Source organism: Mobula hypostoma, chromosome 16 (genome assembly GCF_963921235.1).
Source record: "Mobula hypostoma chromosome 16, sMobHyp1.1, whole genome shotgun sequence".
Lineage (NCBI taxonomy): Eukaryota > Metazoa > Chordata > Chondrichthyes > Myliobatiformes > Myliobatidae > Mobula > Mobula hypostoma.
Genome location: NC_086112.1, coordinates 59103934 through 59125219, shown reverse-complemented (window position 1 = coordinate 59125219; position 21286 = coordinate 59103934).

The window sequence follows — 21286 nt, the reverse complement described above, 5'->3', positions numbered from 1 at the left end:
GGGAGATGATATGCAGGTGAGGAGAAGAGGTAAGAGATTAGAGTGGTGAAGAGAAAGAGGGAATCCAGCAGATGACCCCAACCGATTCACCGGTGAGCTGTTGCCTCACTTGGAAGGACTGTTTGGGGCTCTGAATGGAGGTGAGGAAGGAGATACAGTAAATAGGCGGGGGTAGCATATGTGCCAGGAGGGAGGTTAGTGGGGACGGATGAATGAAGAAGGAAATCATGGAGAGCGCGATTTCTGTGGAAAGCAGAGAGTAGACAGGTAGTAAAGATGGTTTTGGGTGGTTGGATACCATTGAAGATGGCGGAGGTCCCAGAGAATAATGAATTGAATGCAGTGGCTAAAGGGCTGGTAGGTGAGGACAAAAGGCGATGGGAAAATGGAGTGAGCACAGATGTTCGGCAAATGGAGGAGATGCAGGTGAGGGCGGCATCAATGGTGGAGGAAGAGAAACCCTGTTCTTTGAAGGAGGAGGGCATCTCTGATGTCCTGGAAAGAAAAGCCTTATTCTGGAGACAAATGCGGTGGAGATGAAGAAACTGAGAAAAAGGAATAGCATTCCTACAGGAGACAGGATAGGGAAAATCTATAGTCAAGATAGCCATGGGAATCGGTAGGTCTATAAAAGATATCGGTAGTCAGTTTGTCTCCAGGGTTGGAGACAGAGAGATCATGAAAGCGGGGGCAGTGTCAGAAATGGACCAAATAAATTTAAGGGCAGGGAGGACATTTGGAGATAAAGTTAATGAAAATGATGAGCTCAGCATGGGTGCAGAAAGCAGCAGCAATGTAGTAGGTAATGTAGTACAGGAAGAATTGTGGAGCATTACCATGAAAGCCGTTAGTGATAAAGAGAGAGTAAGAGGTAGAAAGTTTCTTAAATGCATTTATTTTGATGCTAGGAGCATTATAAGAAAGGTGGATGATCATAAAGCATGGATTGATACCTGGAAGTATGATGTGGTAGCTATTAGTGAAACATGATTACAGGAGGTGTGTGCTTGGCAACTAAATATTCCTGGATTTCAGTGCTTCAGGTGTGATAGAATCAGAGGGACAAGAGGGGGAGGTGTTGCATTGCTTGTCAGAGAAAATATTACAGCAGTGCTCTGGCAGGATAGATGAGAGAGCTTGTCTAGAGAGGCTGTTTGGGTAGAATTGAGGAATGGGAAAGGTGTAGTAACACTTATAGGGGTGTATTATAGACCACCAAATGGGGAGCGAGAATTGGAGGAGCAAATTTGTAAGGAGATAGCAGATATTTGTAGTAAGCACAAGGATGTGATTGTGGGAGATTTTAATTTTCCACACATAGACTGAGAAGCCCATACTGTAAAAGGGCTGGATGGTTTGGAGTTTGTAAAATGTGTGCAGGATAGTTTTTTGCAGCAATACATAGAGGTACCAACTAGAGAAGGGGCAGTGTTGGATCTCCTGTTAAGGAATGAGATAGGTCAGGTGATGGAGGTATTTTTTGGGGAGCACTTTGGGTCCAGTGGTCACAATGCCATTAGTTTCAATATAATTATGGAGAAGGATAGGTCTGGATCCAGGGTTGAGATTTTTTATTGGAGAAAGGCTAACTTTAAGGAGATGCAAAAGGATTTAGAAGGAGTAGGTTGGGACAACTTGTTTTATGGGAAAGATGTAATACAGAAATGGAGGTCATTTGAAGGTGAAATTTTGAGGGTACAGAATCTTTGTTCCTGTTAGGTTGAAAGAAAAGGTTAAAAGTTTGAGAGAGCCATGGTTTTCAAGGGATATTGGAAACTTGGTTCGGAAAAGGAGAGATATCTACAATAAATATAGGCAGTATGGAGTAAATGAGGTGCTCGTGGAATATAAAGAATGTAAAAAGAATCTTAAGAAAGAAATTAGAAAAGCTAAAAGAAGATATGAGGTTGCTTTGGCAAGTAAGGTGAAAATAAATCCAAAGGGTTTCTACAGTTATATTAATAGCAAAAAGATAGTGAAGGATAAAATTGGTCCCTTAGAGAATCAGAGTGGACAGCTATGTGAGGAGCCAAAAGAGATGGGGGAGATTTTGAACAATTTCTTTTCTTCGGTATTCACTAAAGAGAAGGATATTCAATTGTGTAAGGTAAGGGAAACAGGTAGGGAAGTTATGGAAGATATGATGATTAAAGAAGAGAAAGTACTGGCGCTTTTAAGGAATAGAAAAGTGGATAAGTCCCCGGGTCCTGACAGGATATTCCCTAGGACGTTGAAGGAAGTTACTGTGGAAATAGCAGGGACTCTGACAGAAATATTTCAAATGTCATTAGAAACGGGGATGTTGCCGGAGGATTGGCATATTGTTCATGTTGTTCCATTGTTTAAAAAGGGTTCTAAGAGTAAACCTAGCAATTATCAGCCTGTAAGTTTGACGTCAGTGTTGGGTAAATTGATGGAAAGTATTCTTAGAGATGGTATATATAATTATCTGGATAGACAGGGCCTGATTAGAAACAGTCAACATGGATTTGTGTGTGGAAACTCATGTTTGACAAATCTTATTGAATTTTCTTGAAGAGGCTACTTGGAAAGTTGACAAGGGTAAAGCGGTGGATGTTGTCTATATGGACTTCAGTAAGGCCTTTGACAAGGTTCCGCATGGAAGGTTAGTTAGGAAGGTTCAATCGTTAGGTGTTAATATTGAAGTAGTAAAATGGATTCAGCAGTGGCTGGATGGGAGACGCCAGAGAGTAGTGGTGGATGACTGTTTGTCAGATTGGAGGCCGGTGACTAGTGGTGTGCCTCAGGGATCTGTACGGGGTCAAATGTTGTTTCTCATATACATTAATGATCTGGATGAAGGGGTGGTAAATTGGTTTTGTAAGTATGCAGATGATACTAAGATAGGTGGAGTTGTGGATAATGAAGTAGGTTTTCAAAGCTTGCAAAGAGATTTAGGCCAGTTAGATGAGTGGACTGAAAGATGGCAGATGGAGCTTAATGCTTATAAATGTGAGTTGCTACATTTTGGTAGGACTAATTAAAATAGGACATACATGGTAAATGGTAGGGCATTGAAGAATGCAGTAGAACAGAGGGATCTAGGAATAATGGTGCATAGTTCCCTAAAGGTGGAATCTCATGTGGATAGGGTGGTGAAGATAGCTTTTGGTATGCTGGCCTTTATAAATCAGAGCATTGAGTATAGGAGTTGGAATGTAATGTTGAAATTGTACAAGGCAGTGGTAAGGCCAAATTTGGAGTATTGTGTGCAGTTCTGGTCACTGAATTATAGGAAAGATGTAAACAAAATAGAGAGAGTACAGAGAACATCTACTAGAATGTTACCCGGGTTTCATCACCTAAGTTACAGAGAAAGGTTGAACAAGTTGGGACTTTATTCTTTGGAGCGTAGAAGGTTGAGGGGGGACTTGTTAGAGGTATTTAAAATTATGAGAGGGATAGATAGAGTTGACATGGATAGGCTTTTTCCATTGAGAGTAGGGGAGACTCAAACAAGAGGACATGAGTTGAGAGTTAAAGGGCAAAATTTAGGCGTAACATGAGGGGGATCTTCTTTACTCAGAGAGTGGTAGCTGTGTGGAACGAGCTTCCAGCAGAAGTGGTTGAGGCAGGTTCGATGTTGTCATTTAAAGTTAAATTGGATAGCTATATGGACAGGAAAGGAATGGAGGGTTATGTGCTGAGTGCAGGTCGGTGGGACTAGGTGAGAGTAAGCGTTCAGCATGGACTAGAAGGGCTGAGATGGCCTGTTTCCATGCTGTAATTGTTATATGGTTACATGGAAAGGGTTGAAACATGGACTGTTCTACGTAACCACCATAGCTAGGGCCCATGCAGGTGCCCTGAGGTCCTGAGCTATAGGAAAAGACTGCATTAGTTAAGATATTTTCCCTGGAATATAGGGGAATGTGGGGATATTTGATAAAAGTATACAAAATTATCAGGATTATATATCAGATTAATGCAAGCAGGCTTGTCCTACTAGGATTGGGTGAAACTCATACTAGCGGTAATGCATTAGGATGAAAGGTAAAATCTTCAAGGGGAATTTGAGGGGGATCTTCTTCGCTTAGAGGATGGAATAAACTACCAGCAGAAGTGGTGGATGTGGGGTCAATTGCAACATTTAAGAGCAGTTTAGAAAACTACGTGGATGGAATGGCTATGAAGGACTTTGGTCCAGGTGCGGGTCAATGCAACAAGGCAGTATAGCAGCTAGGTATGGATTAGATGGGCCAAATGGCCTGTTTCTGTGCTGTAGTTCTCTACGACGCGATGTTTCTAATCAATGATCTTGCTGCTGGAAGAAATTGTCTGATCTTCTTTCCTGTCTATGCCTCTCTAATTCTGCATATCTCTTCTCAGTGGCTGAGAGCAAACATCCCTGTTTGGACAGTCTCTCAACACATTTACAATTTTTCATCTCTCTCATTTTCTTCAGTAATCTCCTGCTTCCTATTCTCTATGACCAGAATTGTCCACTGTACCTGAACTGCCACTGAACTAAGGTCTTACTGTTCCACCATGTCCTGCCAGCTCATTAATATATGGTTCTACGCTAAACAAAAGAAATATTCCAAAGCTTCCCCCCACCCCATCCTATTTTCTGACTATATTTAGGAATCTGTTCCTTCACACAATTTTCTGTTATCTCCTTGTGCCTTGTTTACACTGTTGAGATGCATAATTTATTTATTGAGATGCTACGCAGAATAGACCCTTCCAGCCCTTTGAGCCGTGCTGCCCAGCAATGCCCCTATTTAATCACAAGGCATTCACAATTGACTGTGGGAGGAAACCAGAGCACCTGGATGAAACCTACACGGTCACAAGGAGGACACACAGCATCTCACATGTGGCGGCGTGAATTGAACCCTGGTCGCTGGTGCTGTAAAGCATTGTGCTAACAATTACACTACTGCGCTGGAAATCCACAATCCTTGTTCACTTATACGAATGAGCTGGCCTCAAACAGTTGCTCCTGGCCTTCAGGCTACCTTGTTGTCTCTGAGCTTAGTATTTGTCCTCTCCTGTTTTGTGGCCCCTCATGGCTTGTTATTTTGCAGTTTACTATTAAAGTTATTGTTCACCGCTAAATCATCACCGCTGTTCTGCTTTTCGTTGAAGCTTCCTCCACAATTTGTGACAGGATGAGTTCATCATTGACTCAGCAGAGTATGCTCACTGAAAGGAAGTTGTCGATTGATATGAGCGCACAATTCAGCAGGAAACCATTGCCATTTGCTTGTCGCTGTCTTCAAGTTCTCTGTTTCGATACAGTAACCCCAGAGAGTCAACCTCCTCCCTCTGAGCTCAGGATTCCAGTGCCTGAACATTTCAACAGATCCCCAACCTGATGCCCAGTGCCTTTTATAATTTAAGCTCCAGCTATCTCTGTATTCTGTGGACTGAGCCAAGATTGCTGTTGTCATTTCTCTCTTTAATGGGCAAGCTATGACCTGGCCCACCGCTAACCGGAGCAATTAAACAACCATTTGCAATAAATATGAGGAATTCACCACTGAGATGCACCAGGTTTTCGACCACCTGGAAAGTCCAATGGGGGCTGTGGATTGGATACTCGGCCTGCTTCAAGGCTCATGCACGTTGCTGCATTACACTGAAGAAGTGAAGATCCTCACGGAGGAGTATGTCTGGAATGCTGATGACCATCACGACTTCTGGGAGCACTTGAAAGGCAAGCTTTCTACCTGGGAGATGCCCACCAACTTTGAAAGCCTCATCACTCTGGCCCTCCGAATTGACAAGCGTCTTATGGAACAACCCTCGAGATCATCTGCCAGAACCCCAGTTCCGTTCCCAGAACCTTTTCAGGATGTGGGACCCTCATCATGAATACCTCTTATACCCACACAGTTAGGGAGAGCTCCTTTAACCCCTGAAGAGCTTGAGCTCCGGTATAGAAACAGCTTTTGCGCTTACTGCTGAGTAGTGGATCACCAATGCATCAAATGCCCACTGCACCTGGGAAATGACACCATCAGGTAGAGATGAGGGGTTTTCTATCTGGTAAGCTCCCCTTAGCCCCTTGTTCCAACATCACAGGCAGACTCATTCTCTCTGTCCTCCTCCAAACCCCAACAGTTCTACACACACAGGAGGCTCTGGTGGATTCCAACGTAGCAGGCAACTCTCTGGACCAAAATATGTGTGTGTGGCTTGGACTTCCTACTCAGCCTGTCTGTCACCCCTTCCGCATCACAGCCTTCGATGGACATCTGTTGGGGTCCGGGATGGTCAGAGCACGCACCAGGGGATTGTGCAAATGAGCATTGGAGAGCTCTGCAAGTCCATCCAGTTCCTCCTTATTGACTCACCCAACACTGCTTTCATCTTGGTTTATCCCCGGCTCTCCACTCAGGATCCTCACTTGTATCGGTCATCCAGTTCACTGCAGAGTTGGGGACCGAGCTGCCGTAACACCCACTTGAATCCTCAGTTGAGTTCAAACTGTAAGTTTGCCTCACAGACTACTTGACTGCATGATCCGCCACCTCCCAAGCACCACCCCCCCCCCCAGGTCGTCTGTACTCCCTCTGCCCTCCTGAGATCCAAGCCATGAATGACGATGTCACCAAAGCATGACTGAACGCCTTCATTCGACCATCCCAGTTCCCAGCTGGCGCTGGATTCTTCTTTGTCAATGAGAAAGATGGGGTCTCTGTCTCTGCATCAACTACCATGGACTCAACTAAATCACCGTTAAGAGCTGTTACTCTCTCTCCTTGATGGATAGTGTATTCAAAACCCTCCACAGGGCCCAGACCTTTACCAAACTGGAGCTACAGAGCACGTACAACCCGATCCACATCCACGGGGGGATGATTGGAAGATGGCGTTCATGACACCCACTGGCCACGGTGAATACTTAGTGATGTCTTTCAGACTTTCCAACACTGCAGCCGTTTTCCAAGCCTTCATTAATGAGACCAAGGCACGTGTTCATCTACCTTGACGACATCCTCATCTTCTCCAGAATCATATCTGCCATGTCCGATCAGAGTCTCCTCTAAAACATAAAATGTACTGCAATTATGAAAATGCCAGTTTCGCCCTCCAGTCATTTCCTTCCTGGGCTATGTCCTTTTACTCCAAGGCATAACCATGGGTCAAGCGAAAGCGCACACTGCCATTTAATGACCATGACCGTGCTCTCTCAATCAGTTACAGCACTTCTTGGGGTTCTCCAATTTCTACCACTGGTTCATCAAACTACAGCTGTCTCTCTTGCCTCCCTCACCAAGTCCTCTTGAATAACCTGGTCTGCTGCCACACACCATACTTTTGAGGAGCTCAAGAGACACTTAACCATCACTTTTATTCTCTGCCATCTGAACCACTTTGGACCTTTTGCAGCAGAGATAGATACATATGACGTGGTTGCTGGAGCCATCCTCTCCTAGCATGGACCGACAGGAATACACACTCTTGTGCCTTCTTCTCACACTAGTTCGATTCCCTTGCATCATCATTATGGAGTAGGAGACTGGGAGCTACTCGCCATCAAATGGGCCTTGGAAGAGTGGGGACATTGGCTGATGGGAAACATTGAACTCTTCCTGATCTGAAATAACCACCAGCACCTCATATCCATTCAACAGACCCACCAACTCAACCCACGTCAGTCTTGCTGGGCCTTCTTCTTCAAGCAATTGAATTTCGCCATCTCCTATCAACCTGGCTCCAAGAACACTAAAGTGACCCACTTCATTGCGCTGCCCAAACTTCTGTCAGCTGCTGAGAACAGTTCCCTCAGGACATTGTGTTGCACTGGGGCCCACAACTGATTTCCCTCTTTTGGCAAGCCTTCTGCTCCCTATTCCAGATCTCAATTATTTAATACTCTGGCTGTCATCTGCAGATCAAACAGAAAGAGCCAATCAGCAAGTGGTAATGTTTCTGCGATGCTACTCTGTCTAGTGCCCCTTCCACATGGAAGAAGTATCTTCTGTGGGCCGAGCTATCCACAATCGACACGTCTCCTCTACCATGGGTCTGTCATCCTTTGAAGAGCTTCGTGGCTACCAACCCCCATTGCTTCCCCCTGGAGAGCCAACATAGGAGGTCCTGTCCACCAGGATGCTGGTTCGCCACTGCCGGTGCCCAGCCAGACTACTTTGGCGTGGGGTCCATGTCTGGCTGTCCGCCCAAGATCTGCCCCTGCACACTGACTCCTGCAAGCTCTCTCCCCGGTTCATTGGTCCCTCCAAGGTTACCCAGTGCATCAATCCAGTCCCTTACCCACTCCAGCGGCCACCAGCCCTCGCAATCACACCAACCTTTCAGGTGGCTTGCCCCAAGCCCGTCTGTCCATGGACTACTGAAGCAGAGTGGGGAGGTGGGGAACCAGAGGGAGGTGATGGGATGGTGGAAGGCAGTCCAGTGAACATGGTTCGCTGTTGGTTGATTCATGCCATCGTGGATGGGGTGTGTAGTACCTTGTTGACTGGGAGGATACAGCCCAGAGGAGAGGTCTTGGGTGATGTTCAGTCACATCTTGGATCAATCCATCATCGTAGTGTTCCACTCAACCCATCCAGATCATCTTGGACAGTCAGGCCTGCAAATGTAGATTCCTCTTGATCTCCACCCAGCTAACAGGAGTCACCTGCTCTTGTTTCCAACTCATCTCCTGCAGCCTATTTGAACCCAATTCTCATCCATAGTCCTTGTTCACTTATACAAATCAACCAGTCTCAACCAGTTGTTCCTAGCCTTTGGTTACCTTGTTGCCTGTGAATTTACTATCTATTCTCTCTTATTTTGTGGCCCCTCTTGGCTTGTTATTTTGCAGTTGATTATTAAAGTTATCACTCACTGGTAAATCGTCTCTGCTACTCTGCATTTGGGTCAGACCTCCTCTGCATTTTCTGACAAGTGCTTTTTACCTAACTTGCATATCACTCTGTTCCATTTTATTGAAGGTGCAGATTGTAATTATTTTTTTGTTCCCATCATCTAAAATGAGGCTAAGGATTAGAAATAAATCTAGATATTGCACACAAACTTCAGCATTCCATTGGTGGTAGTGAATCAATAGGGACTAACTACTGAACAGTTGCTTATTTTTATCGAATGCTTTATGTTCAGTATTAAACTGTTTCTTCCTCTGATTTTTCACAATAAATTGCTGCAGTGATGTTAGCATCATTGTGAGAACCAGAAACATTTAGGGTAATTTCAAGTCATTGGCAGAGAAGATTAACGTTTTGCGCTACCTCTCAAGGGTATTGGCTTTAATTATGGAAGCTTTTTACATTATTAATGTCTGACTTCAGAGCAAGGCCCACAAACTTTACTTGCATAATACCTACAGTGGATCATTTAGTTTTCACAATGTTGTGGTGCAGTTACTTCAGAATTTCTTTCACAATATGTATTGTACAGAATTGTCCACATTTACCAAGGACATTGAACCCACCCGTTGACACTATCTCATTACCTTTTTATACACGCGCGCATGCACAAACACACACACACACACACACACACACACACACACACACAGATATATATTTACTGTAACTCTGTTTTTTCCCCTCTATTATTACTTTATGTATTGCATTGAACAACTACCACAAAGACAACAAATTTCCCTACATATGCCAGTAATATTAAAGCTGATTCTGCTGCTGACAATAAAAGGCATTGATAAATGTCCTACGAACCTTTGTCCATTAAGGACTGGCAGATGCTTGATACGGCGACTCAATGTAATAATATAAGCGTTTGTGTACATTGACAGGAAATTCTTCTGACATTCCTCTTGTACATCTAGCTGAATGTACAGTATGTGTGGAGTAAATCCAGTTTTGTGATGAACATTGCTCCAGTCAACGTTGCACGTGGGTTTTAGATGCTGTCAGAGGATATTGTTCATCATCAATTGCCTGATACAGAGTTAATTTGTAATCGTCACACAATCTGAATGTCTCATCCATCTTGGGTACAAAGACAATTGGTGCTGCCCGTTTGTTCTGAGTTGCTGTCACCAAGACAGTATTACTTATAAACATGAGAAATTCTGCCGATGCTGGAAATTCTGCAGATACTAGTATTTCTTATAAGTTTGGCAATAGCTGTTTTCTGTTGAGCTGGCTGCAATGTGTTCTGTAATGGGAACATTTGAGCAGAAAATCCTACAAAAGGTAGACAATTCGGCCCAGTATGTCATAGGTAAAACCCTCCCCTCCATTCAGGACATCTACATGAAACATTGCCATAGAAAAGGAGCATCCATCATCAAAGCTCCTCACCACCCAGGCCAAGCTCCTTTCTCGCTGCTGCCATCAGGTAGAAGATACAAGAGCCTCAGGACTTGCACCATCAGGTTCAAGAACAGTTACTACGCCTCAACCATCAGGTCCTTGAAAAAAAGAGGATAACTACACTCAGTCTTCTGGAGAAGAAGGATGCTTATGTGAGAATGCTGTTCTTGGACTACAGCTCAGTGTTCAACACTATAGTTGCATCTAGGCTCGATAAGAAGCTTAGAGACCTCAGCCTTCACCCTGCTTTGTGTAGCTCGAGCCTGGACTTCCTGTCAGATTGCCAGCGGGTTGTAAGAGTGGGCTCACTCACCTCCACTCCTCTGCCTCTCAGTACAGGAGACCCTCAGGGCTGCGTACTGAGTCCCTTCCTTTACTCCCTGTATACCCTTGACTGTATCACCACCCACAGCTCCAATCTTCTAATTAAATTTGCTGACAGCACTACATTGATTGGCCTTATCTCAAACAATAATCAGGAGGCCTACAGGGAAGAAGTCATCTCTCTGACACAGTGGTGTCAAGAAAACAACCTCTCCCTCAATGTCACAAAAACAAAGGAGCTGGTTATGGAATTCAGAAGGAATGGAGATGGGCTAACCCCTATTGACATCAATGAATCTGGGGTTCAGAAGGTAAACAGCTTCAAGTTCCTCGGCATCCACATCACCGAAGACCTCATGTGGTCTGTACACACCAGCCATGTGGTGAAAAAGGCACAACAGCGCCTCTTTCACCTCAGACAGTTGAGGAGGTTTGGTATGGGCCCCCAAATCCTAAGAACTTTCTACAGGGGCACAATTGAGAGCATCCTGACTGGCTGCATCACCAGCTGGTATGGGAACTGTACCTCCCTTAATCACAGGACTCTGCAGAGAGTGGTCGGACAGCCCAGTAGTTGTGAACTTCCCATGAATCCGGACATTTACAAGGACATGTGTATAAAAAGGGCCTGTAGGATCACTGGGAACCCAAACCATCCAACCACAGTCTATTCCAGCTACTACAATCTGGGAAGCAGTACCGCAGCATAAAAGCCAGGACCAACAGGATCCAGGACAGCTTCTTCCACCAGGCCATCAAACTGATGAACTCATGCTGACTTGAATGTATTCTATATTACATTGACTGTTCTACTTATTAAAAATTATTATAAATTAATATGATTGCACATCGCACATTGCACATTTAGATGGAGACGTAACGTAAACATGTTACTCCTCATCTATGTGAAGGATATAAGAAATAAAGCCAATTCAGTTCAACTGATGGTCTCACTTCAAGGACCCTTTATCTTGTTATTAAATGCTCATTATTTATTGTTATTACTTATATTAACATTTGCATAGTTTGCTGTTCATTGACCCTCTTTACAGTTACTGTTCTATAGATTTGTTTAACATGCCCACAGAAAAAGAGTCTCAGGGTTGTATGTGGTGACATGTATGTAATCTGATGATAAGTTTTACTTTGAACTTTGTTTAAATAATAAGGTGTAGGCTGTGAATTGAGGGACAGTGATTTGATTCCAAGTTTGATGTATATATATCCCTTGTAATCAGAATTCCTTCTGCAAAAGTGTTATCACATTTATGTAATGTTTCTCTTAAAGTGACCTTTGAATAAACATGCAGATACTGTATACATCCATCTAAATATGTTTTAGTGTCCTGAGCCAGTCCTTTGCCCAGTCCTGTGCTACAGACAGCCATAGGAATGATAATTAAGCAACTGCTTCTTGTAAGATATAAACCTCTTATCATAATGGAACAATATGCCCCTTGGTTAATCTGCACTATTAGAAAAGTATAATTGATCAGCAATGCGACAAATCTAAATGTTTCAAAACAGTCACCTGTATCAGGGAAGTTTTTCAACAACCACCCTCCCCATCAAGAATCCATTAACAACCATCTCAACAAATGGAACCTGATATTCCCCATCCACCTTACATCAATTTAATTATTTCAATCATGGAGTTCCTGGTGATGTAGAAATCAATGGATCACAAAACATGCGTGGTTTTATATTTTGTCTGTTGCCTGGTGCTTAAAGAATTTGACACAGTGCAGGAAAGGAGGGGAAATATCTTCATTTAGTACGTGTACAGGATCAGTATCACATGTGTGCCTGCAGTCTCAGGTTATCACAGCAGATGGAAGGTCAAAGCCATTTCATGATCAAGGGCTTTATTAGCATTTTGTCCACGAGTTCCTATTCCGTGTAAGAATCCTTATGCTGCTGACTAAGCTTACAAGAAGAAAAAAATGTTTTACCCCTGTGTTCCATGGGTGAGGTGATAGGAAAAGGAAACACAAGTAATCAGGAGAGTCCAAGAGTGACCCATCATAGATTGACAAAAATAAATAAATGCCGTAATGTAAGTACAACTGAATGTACTTTATATGGTGGATAATTGTTTACCTCCAAGCCAGCAGCAATTTTCATGGTGCTTGTGGAAGTGTATCTTGTGTTTGGCAGGTGTCACGCTCTAAAGACTGTGTGCACTCAGCAGAGCATAATGAAAATGAACTTCTCAGAGGTCAAAACTCAACCTGCTCCTTTTTTGTTTGTTGAATTACAACAGATTTATTGGGGTTTATTTGATGAGCATATAGCGTAATAAAGTTCAGAGTAGATGGCAGCATTGTGAAGCTTTGCTTGCAGCTTGTTGAAAGTCAATTACACATTTTTGTTTCTGGTTCACTGAAGCATTGGAGATACCTTAACAATTTAACTTCATCTCTTTAAATAAGATAAGCCCGTTATCATAATGTTGCTGTCTCTGTAATCTTGCTGTATGCAAAAGGACTTTTACACTTCTGACATCGTGACATAAACTCTTTTCCACTGCATTTTGGATTGAGGATATGAGAGTCACAAACTAAATGCAAAATCTTCATTCATTCAGTTTACCTTCAGCAGAATCTCTGTATCCATTAGACTTTCTAAGTGTTTTTCTGTTTAGTAGAGTTCTGGGTAGGAAATCATTCCTTTTTTTAAACACAAAATAATCTGCAGATGCTGGGATCAAAGAAACACTCACAACACGCTGCAGGAACTCAGCCGGTCGGGCAGTATCCGTGGAAACGATGAGTCAACATTTCGGGCTGGAACCCTTCGTCAGGACTGTAGAGGGAAGGGGCAGAGGCCCTATAAAGAAGGTGGGGGAGGGTGGGAAAGAGAAGGCTGGTAGGTTCCATTGAAAAACCAGTAAGGGGAAAGACAAAGGGGTGGGGGAGGGGAAGTAGGGAGGTGATAGGCAGGAAAGGTGAAGAAGGAATAAGGGAAAACACAACGGGTAGTAGAAGGAGGCGGAACCATGAAGGAGATGATAGGCAGCTGAGGGAGGGGGCAGAGTGAAATAGGGATAGAGGAAGGGAGGGGGAGGGAATTACCGGAAGTTGGAGAATTCTATGTTCATACCAAGGGGCTGGAGACTACCTAGACTGTATATGAGGTGTTGCTCCTCCAACCTGAGTTTAGCCTCATCATGGCAGTAGAGGAGGCCATGTATGGACATATCTGAATGGGAATGGGAAGCAGAGTTGAAGTAGGTGGCTACCGGGAGATCCTGTCTGTTGTGGCGGACGGAGCGGTCCTCCAATCTGTGTCGAGTTTTACCGATATAGAGGAGGCCGCACCGGGAGCACCGAATGCAATAGATGACCCCAACAGACTTACAAGTGAAGTGTTTGCCTCACCTGGAAGGACTGTTTGGGACCCTGAATGGTGGCAAGAGAGGAGGCATAGGGACTGGTGTAGCACTTACGCTTACAGGAATAGTTTGAAAAGAGCTGAGGAAGAAGGTATCTCTTAGGAGAGGACAGTGGACCATTGGAGCCTCTCAAAATCCAACCCTACATTCCCATCGTGAGAGGTGGAAACGGGTATGGGCACCCAACAGGGATCTGGTGAAGCTGTATAGGCCAATCCCCTATATAGTGCATGCAACGGATTGCAGAAGCGTTGATGAAAACCAACCATACCATTGACTTTAGAGGACGATGGAGACATTGTTTCGACATGAGAGATGGCCATGGACAGACATGTCGGTATTAATGCTAAGTAGAATTAAAATGGGGGAGGGCACCAGGAAATCCTGCTGGTTATAGCAGATGGAGCTGCGGTGCTTGATGAAGTAAACTGGGTTGGGCGTCACCAATGATAAAAGAAACTTGTTAAGCTGTAGGGTTGAGGGTGAGGAGGATGACTCTGACAGGGTAAAAGATCCATCCGACCCAAAAAACAAGTAATCTCTTGGTTGAAGCTCAGCATGACAAGAATCCTGAGTTGGTGAGCTCCTTGTTTATTTATTGAGACAGCGTTCATTTCTTGAGAAAGCACATCAGAAAGGGAGCCCCAATCACTAATGACCCTCTTCATCCAGAATGTGCCCTCCTTTCCTTACTGCCACCAGGGAAAAGGTGGAGGAGCCTGGAGACCATAGTCAGCAATTTAGAAACATCTTCTTCCCCTCTGCTATACCTCATTACTCCTTTAATTTGCATTATTTATTTATTTTGTAGTTTAGTGTAATTTTATATTTTTGGACTGTACTCTTATCACAAAACAACAAATTTATATCATATTAGACACTAATAATAAATCTGATTCTGATCATATTACACTGTTTTGTATACCGCCACACATTTCACATAGGCGCATTTGTTAAAGTCCTTTTTATTTAACAAATAACTTATTCACAAATATATATATATAGGAGACACAGTAAAATCTGCACCTGTCTTTCTTCACATTACTTTTGCCAACAAATCAATACATTCAACCATTGCATACATGCTCTTAAAAAGCACCAATGCCATTTACATTCCTCTTAAAATAGTACACCTATAAAGTGTTTGAACAACTGGACCCAGGACTCAGCCCCTTAATGTCAGGGTCAAAGTATGTATAGTATGTGTTACCATATAGAACCATGAGATTCATTTACTTGCAGGCATTTACAGAAAAATAAAATGAAGTATAATTTTTGAAAAACTATACATAAACAAAGATTGACAATCAACCAAAGTGCAAAAGCAAATTGTTCAAATAAAAAAATAATACTGAGAACATGAGTTGTAGACTGAAGTGTGGAGTCCTTGAAAATTAATCTGTGAGGTTATGGGATCTGTTCAGAGTTGTGATGAGTGAAGTTATCCATTCTGGTTCAGGAGCCTAATGATTGAGGGGTATTAACTGTTCTTGAACCTGGCGGTGAGGGACCTAAGGTTCCAGTACTTCCTGCGTAATAGTAGTAGCGAGAAAAATGCATGGCCCGGATGGTGTGGATCCTTAATAATGGACGCTGACCTCTTATGCTCCATGTAAATGTGCTGTATGGCAGGGAGGGAAATGTCCAGTAGCAGTAGAACCCAGACTGTTGTCCTCCCTTAGAGCCTTTGTGGGCTTCAGTACAACCCTCGGCACATACTCCTGCTGTCACTAATTTGCTCATTGGCAGCGTTCACTTACAAACTTTACATTGCTCTGGAAGACCAAAGTGTGTCATGCACTGAATTCAGCTATTCATGTTGTGCTGAATCTAAATGTAATTACATTATCATATTCTAGCTTACAACAACTGAAAATGAAATCGAGAGGTAGTGGGAAGCAAATGATATTATAAAGCAATCAGAGTCTCAAAATCAGTGATTATGTATGGTCAACACGAGTAATTCAGGGGCAAAATAGTCCTTGTCTGGGGTTCCAAGTGATAACTAGTATTTATCAGAAATAATGTCAGAAGTGTCAATGTTGCTCAACAAGAGACATATTTGAAGCTACTGAAGAAAAACATAATGACAGATCTAATCTTGATATAGTCATTGAACAAATGGTTGTAAAAACGACTTAGATCTGCAGTGAGTTAAAGCAAAAGATCACATAGTCTCCATTTCAAGAAGCCAGTATTACATCAGCCACTCATATTCAAGATAATCAAGGAAATAACAAAGAATTCAGTTCACGGACTGACAACAGTTATGCATATGTTATAGTATACACACGCTTGTTTTCAATCAGGGAATGCAGAAAGCTGTCTTTTTATATTATTAGGTTTGTAAGTCACATGACTGTGTAATAGAAGATATAATCACGCAAATAATGTGGAAACCTGTACTGAACTACATATCCTTGTTCTAAAGCTCTTAGTTCGTTTTAGAACACCCTGTAGTTAAATCTTGCAATCACTCCCCAGTCTGGTCCATAGTCTGTCCCCAAATACATTAGATTTACGGTGGACCAATAAACATTCCGTTCAAGGGCCAGTTATAGCACAGTCCAGCACCATAAGTCTCACAGCATAACGAGCTGTGGAATCGTGCTTACATACTGTAAGTTTTTTTTTCCTCTATATCTATCTCTGCAGTCCCTGTCACACCATGACTGACACTAAGACCCTCTTGAGACATCCCCATAATGGATGTCACTCTGTCACTACAACCTCCCTGACCCATGGTGTTCTTTTGAGTTCCTAAACCACCTCCAAGACGACAAAGCATGAAAGAGAAAGGTCAGAAGTCTCACTGCTGAATCACAGTGCAACAGCACAGAAAAACATAACCCTGTTGATACCTTGCTCCTTGGAAAGTTCCAGGTAAGATGTGACATGCCTGAAAGCTCCCCTGGAATAGGCTTTTTACAGATAAGCATGTCTTTTCCTCTGACCCTGGAGTTCTTCACTAACCCTGCATGGCCAGTCACTGTCTACAGTAAAGGAATTCTGTCAGCAGTCCCATTTTGAGGCACCCATTGAATGAATACCTCAGCTGCTAAAAGCTGGGGGAAACACAAATTGTTTGTTTAAATACACTCAGTGACCTTTGGAAGGCACTTGTCAATTTGAAAAGTGTCCGGTCAGGTACCCCAATGTCACCGCTGAAGCTGTTTAAACAGTGAGCATAATAACAAATGCACGCTGTGAATCTAGATCATTTGAGATTGTTTCACAACAGTCATAATGTGGATCATGCCCCTCCAATAATGTTGTTCTGGGCAAAAGAAAGTGTGACGTGCATAATAACAAGAATGGCTGTGTGCCTACTTCCAGGATAGGCTGAGGCACAGCAGCATGATCCACACAAGGAAAGGCCAGTCCAACTTGGTTCTCAGCACTCCAGGCAAGATCAATGGTTAACACCTAAAAATAGGGCTCCATGCAATTCAACTTAGAATGCAAGATTTATTTCTGGAAACCTCAGCCTTGTCCAAAAAACCCACAAATTAAAATGCTTGCAACCAAGGGATCTGCTTCTATTGGATATTAAAGAGGAGTCATTTTCTTATGGAGATAGATACCTGAAATTGATTAAACCATCTTTTTGTTCAAGTTTCTTCCTTCATCAACCATGTTCAGAGGTCTAAAAACCTTGCTCATGCTATTCTCTGGAGGTTATACAACGATGACTCTTCAGAGCTGTTGTAACTAATTCAAACTCTGTTAAATACACTTGCTTTTCTGCAGTCATTTTCACAGTAGATTTTTGTAGCTGTTGCTTATGCCATGGATTTGATTAATTCATGCCTATAGAAACACTGCCGCTAATTCTATTTGATGTCTCAGTTTACTATTCAGAAAAAAGAGAGAGGAAAGCTTTTTTGTTAAAAGCCAGAAAAAAAGGTAAGCAAAGCAAAGAGACAAATGTTTTGTTAGAGAAGATGGAATGTCAAAGGAGATTATAGTTCCAACATAAAAGACATCAAGATTTGAGAGCAGAACTGTCTGCCCCAGATCAATGGGTATATTGCTTCCCATAAAAGGCTGCTGTTGTAATCATGCTTACATTTTGTAGCCCGTGCCAAATTGCTTCACTCTGTAATGGCATATACACTGTGAAAAGGCTTGAAACAAGTGACAAAGCTGAAGGCGATAAGGATGAAGTGACAGGAGGCAATTGAAGTGGCTTGTTAAGCCTTTATTGGTTTGGTCCAAGGTGAGAGCATGCAGATGGTGGAATAATTTTATGTGTGATTTAACATTCAACAGTAAGCCAATGCACATTTACAAGAGGCTGGAAATTCTACATGTTTTCCTTTACAAAAATGGCCATTTTGTGAGTAAGAAAAGGTATACAATGAAAAATATTAAATATTTAATCTGCTTTGTTACTAAAAATTGGTTCGTGTAATTAAATAATTTTTTTGTCATTTCACTGTAATCACTAACGGGCTTGTGGGCATCTGCAAACAATAAAGAAAGGGAATCAGATACATAGGTACTAAATTCTAAATGCACGTTAGTGTTCATTGGAATATTATGGAAACCATTCCATCCTCCCCACCCGAAAGAATCAAGAGAAAACTAGGAAGCAAGAACATGAGTAACACATGAGAGTGGGCGGTCAGCAGAGTTCAGCATATAGCAGCGTGCTCAAATCTAGAAGGATATATTAAACCATTGCACCCTCTCTACTCCCACATATAACAACTGCTGTCCCACATCAAGTTCAATTTCAAGTTAACTATCAAGGACACCTATTGTCATTATCATATTATACATACCCAGCCATGAATATTAGCTTTTTTGTAGTAGCAACACATTACATACAAACATGGCCAAACACTGACTACATTAGCTTAAATTAACATAAATTATCCATGATTTACACGACAAAATAAACGTAATTTGTGCAAGTTGAGAGAAATGTAGTCCATGGTGCTGTTAGGATCTTTCAGGTCAGTTCAAAAGCTTGACAGCACTGGGAAAGAAGCCCTTGAACTCTGAATTGTGTGTTCACGGTCTCCTGTACATCCTATCTGTTGGCAGGAATGATGGTGGAGTCCTTAATCATATGTCACTTTTCTAAGACATTGCTTCTTGTACATGTTCTCCATGGTAGGGAAAGCTGTACCCTTGAAAAAACTGGCTGAGTCGATGCTTTCTGCAGCCTCTTGCCTTCTTGTGCATTGGTGTTCATATAGCAGGCTGTGATACAACCAGTCAGAACCTTTCCACTACACATCTATAGAAACATTGAAAGAAACTTTAAGGTTTTCATATACGCGCATGAATATTTCCCAAGGGATGTTTGCATTGACACCATGACTGCCCTCAGTCTCAGGGTTACTCTGAGCCCTCATGTGGCAGCTTAAAATTCCTACAATTTCCAGTACTTCCACTGGGGAATACTCCCTCAGTGTGCTAAAGTGGGCCTGGGATGGGAATGATCTCTAATGAAGGATACTTCTATGTTTTAATTTGGTCTGGTAAACTATTTTTGGACTTGTGATTAGGAAAGGGGAGTTAGAATGCAGGGTAATTATGGGAAAGGTTTAAGGGAAGAAAGCAAGAGGAAGACAGAAACAAATGATGATGGAGACAGCAGCCAGAGAACTGGAGATGAATACCAGTGAATTGATCCACTTGACCCGAAACAGGCGTGTGTGGGCCATGGCAGTCAAAGCTCAAACTGTGCACGGCACCTGATGATGATGATGATGAAACTACTTTTAACCAAACGAAATGGGTGGCATTTTTCTCCATCAAGGAGGGTGTACAGGAGCCTGAAGACACATACTCAACATGTCAGGTACAGGTTCTGCCGTCCACCATCAGATTTCTAAACATACAATGAACCAACCCATGAACACCACCTCACTACTTCCACACTTGTTGTACTTCTTATTCACATTAATTTTATATATCTGTGTTTTCGTGTGTGTGTGTGTGAATGTATAGGTATATATATATATATTTGTATATATATTTCTAATAGTAATCTATAGTTTTTATATGGATTGCACTGTACTGCTGCTGCAAATCAACAAATTTCACAACATATGTCAGAGGCATTAAACCTGATTCTGATTATTTCATTTGTTCTTAATTGCTTCAGGTTTGCAACAATTTGAAATAAATCATAATTCCTTTAGTTTAAAAATATGAATATGTTGGATTTATAGGAAGAAGGCTCTGACAAAGTACAGGACTTAGCTGCTACGTTTAGAAATAGCTTTGCTGAGGAAGGTGCCATTGGGGTTAAATGTCATTGTTGACACAGTGATTGGTTTGATGGCAAGAGCGGGCAGCTCTTTGCTGGGAGCAAGCTCTAAGCCATTAACGTCCTTTTGGGCAAGGCATCTGTTCATTATTTATAATAGATTTTAACCTATTAAAAATGCTCATTTTGTTCAAGTGGCAAATAAATATTTATGCATTTCCAAGTGGCAAAGAAATAATAATGCATTTCCTATTAATATTAGTATAAATTCCAGGCTAATTTTTTTGACCTTATGAAACAAACTCCACGAGGCACACTTCATGTTTCATGCTGTCATATTTTAATACACGGCACTTAATTAAAAGTATTCAGAGTGATCCCTCAGAAACTAGTAGGAGTAAACTTTCAAAGCTGTGGACCCACTGGGAAGGCTGAAGACTAAGAGACAATAAACAGGTAAGAGAATAACTAGAACAGACAGGACAGGTAACCTTGAGCAAAACATGCAATATGCTGGAGGAAGTCAGCAGGTAAAGCAACACCAATGGAGGAAAATAAACAGTCAATCAGGGCTGTTGAAAGGTCTCTGTCCAAAATGTCAGCTGTTTATTTTGCTACATAGATGCTGCCTGACTTGTTGAGTTCCTTGGCACTTTCGGAATCAGAATCAGGTTTAATATCATTGGCATATGTCGTGAAATCTGTTAACTTTGCAGCAGCAGTACAATGCAATGCATGCTAATAGAGAGAGAAAAACTGTCAATTAGTGTAAGTGTGTACATATAATAATTAAATTAAATAAGTAGTGTAATAAATAGGAAATAAAGAAGTAATAAGGTAGAGAGGAAAATCTTGTGTGTGCTGCTCAGGATTTCCAGCATTTGAAGAATTTCTTGTGTCAATGTCAGGTGTTCCAGTGAGAACTGCCATTGTCTTGGGAGTGCAGCAATACAGTGGACAGAGAAGTACCCTGTACTGTCTTTACATTAGAATGCAGTTGCTCCAAGTCTATACTAGCTTCAATTAAAAGATTATGAATGAATCAGAGTCAAAAGATGCAGGCAGTTT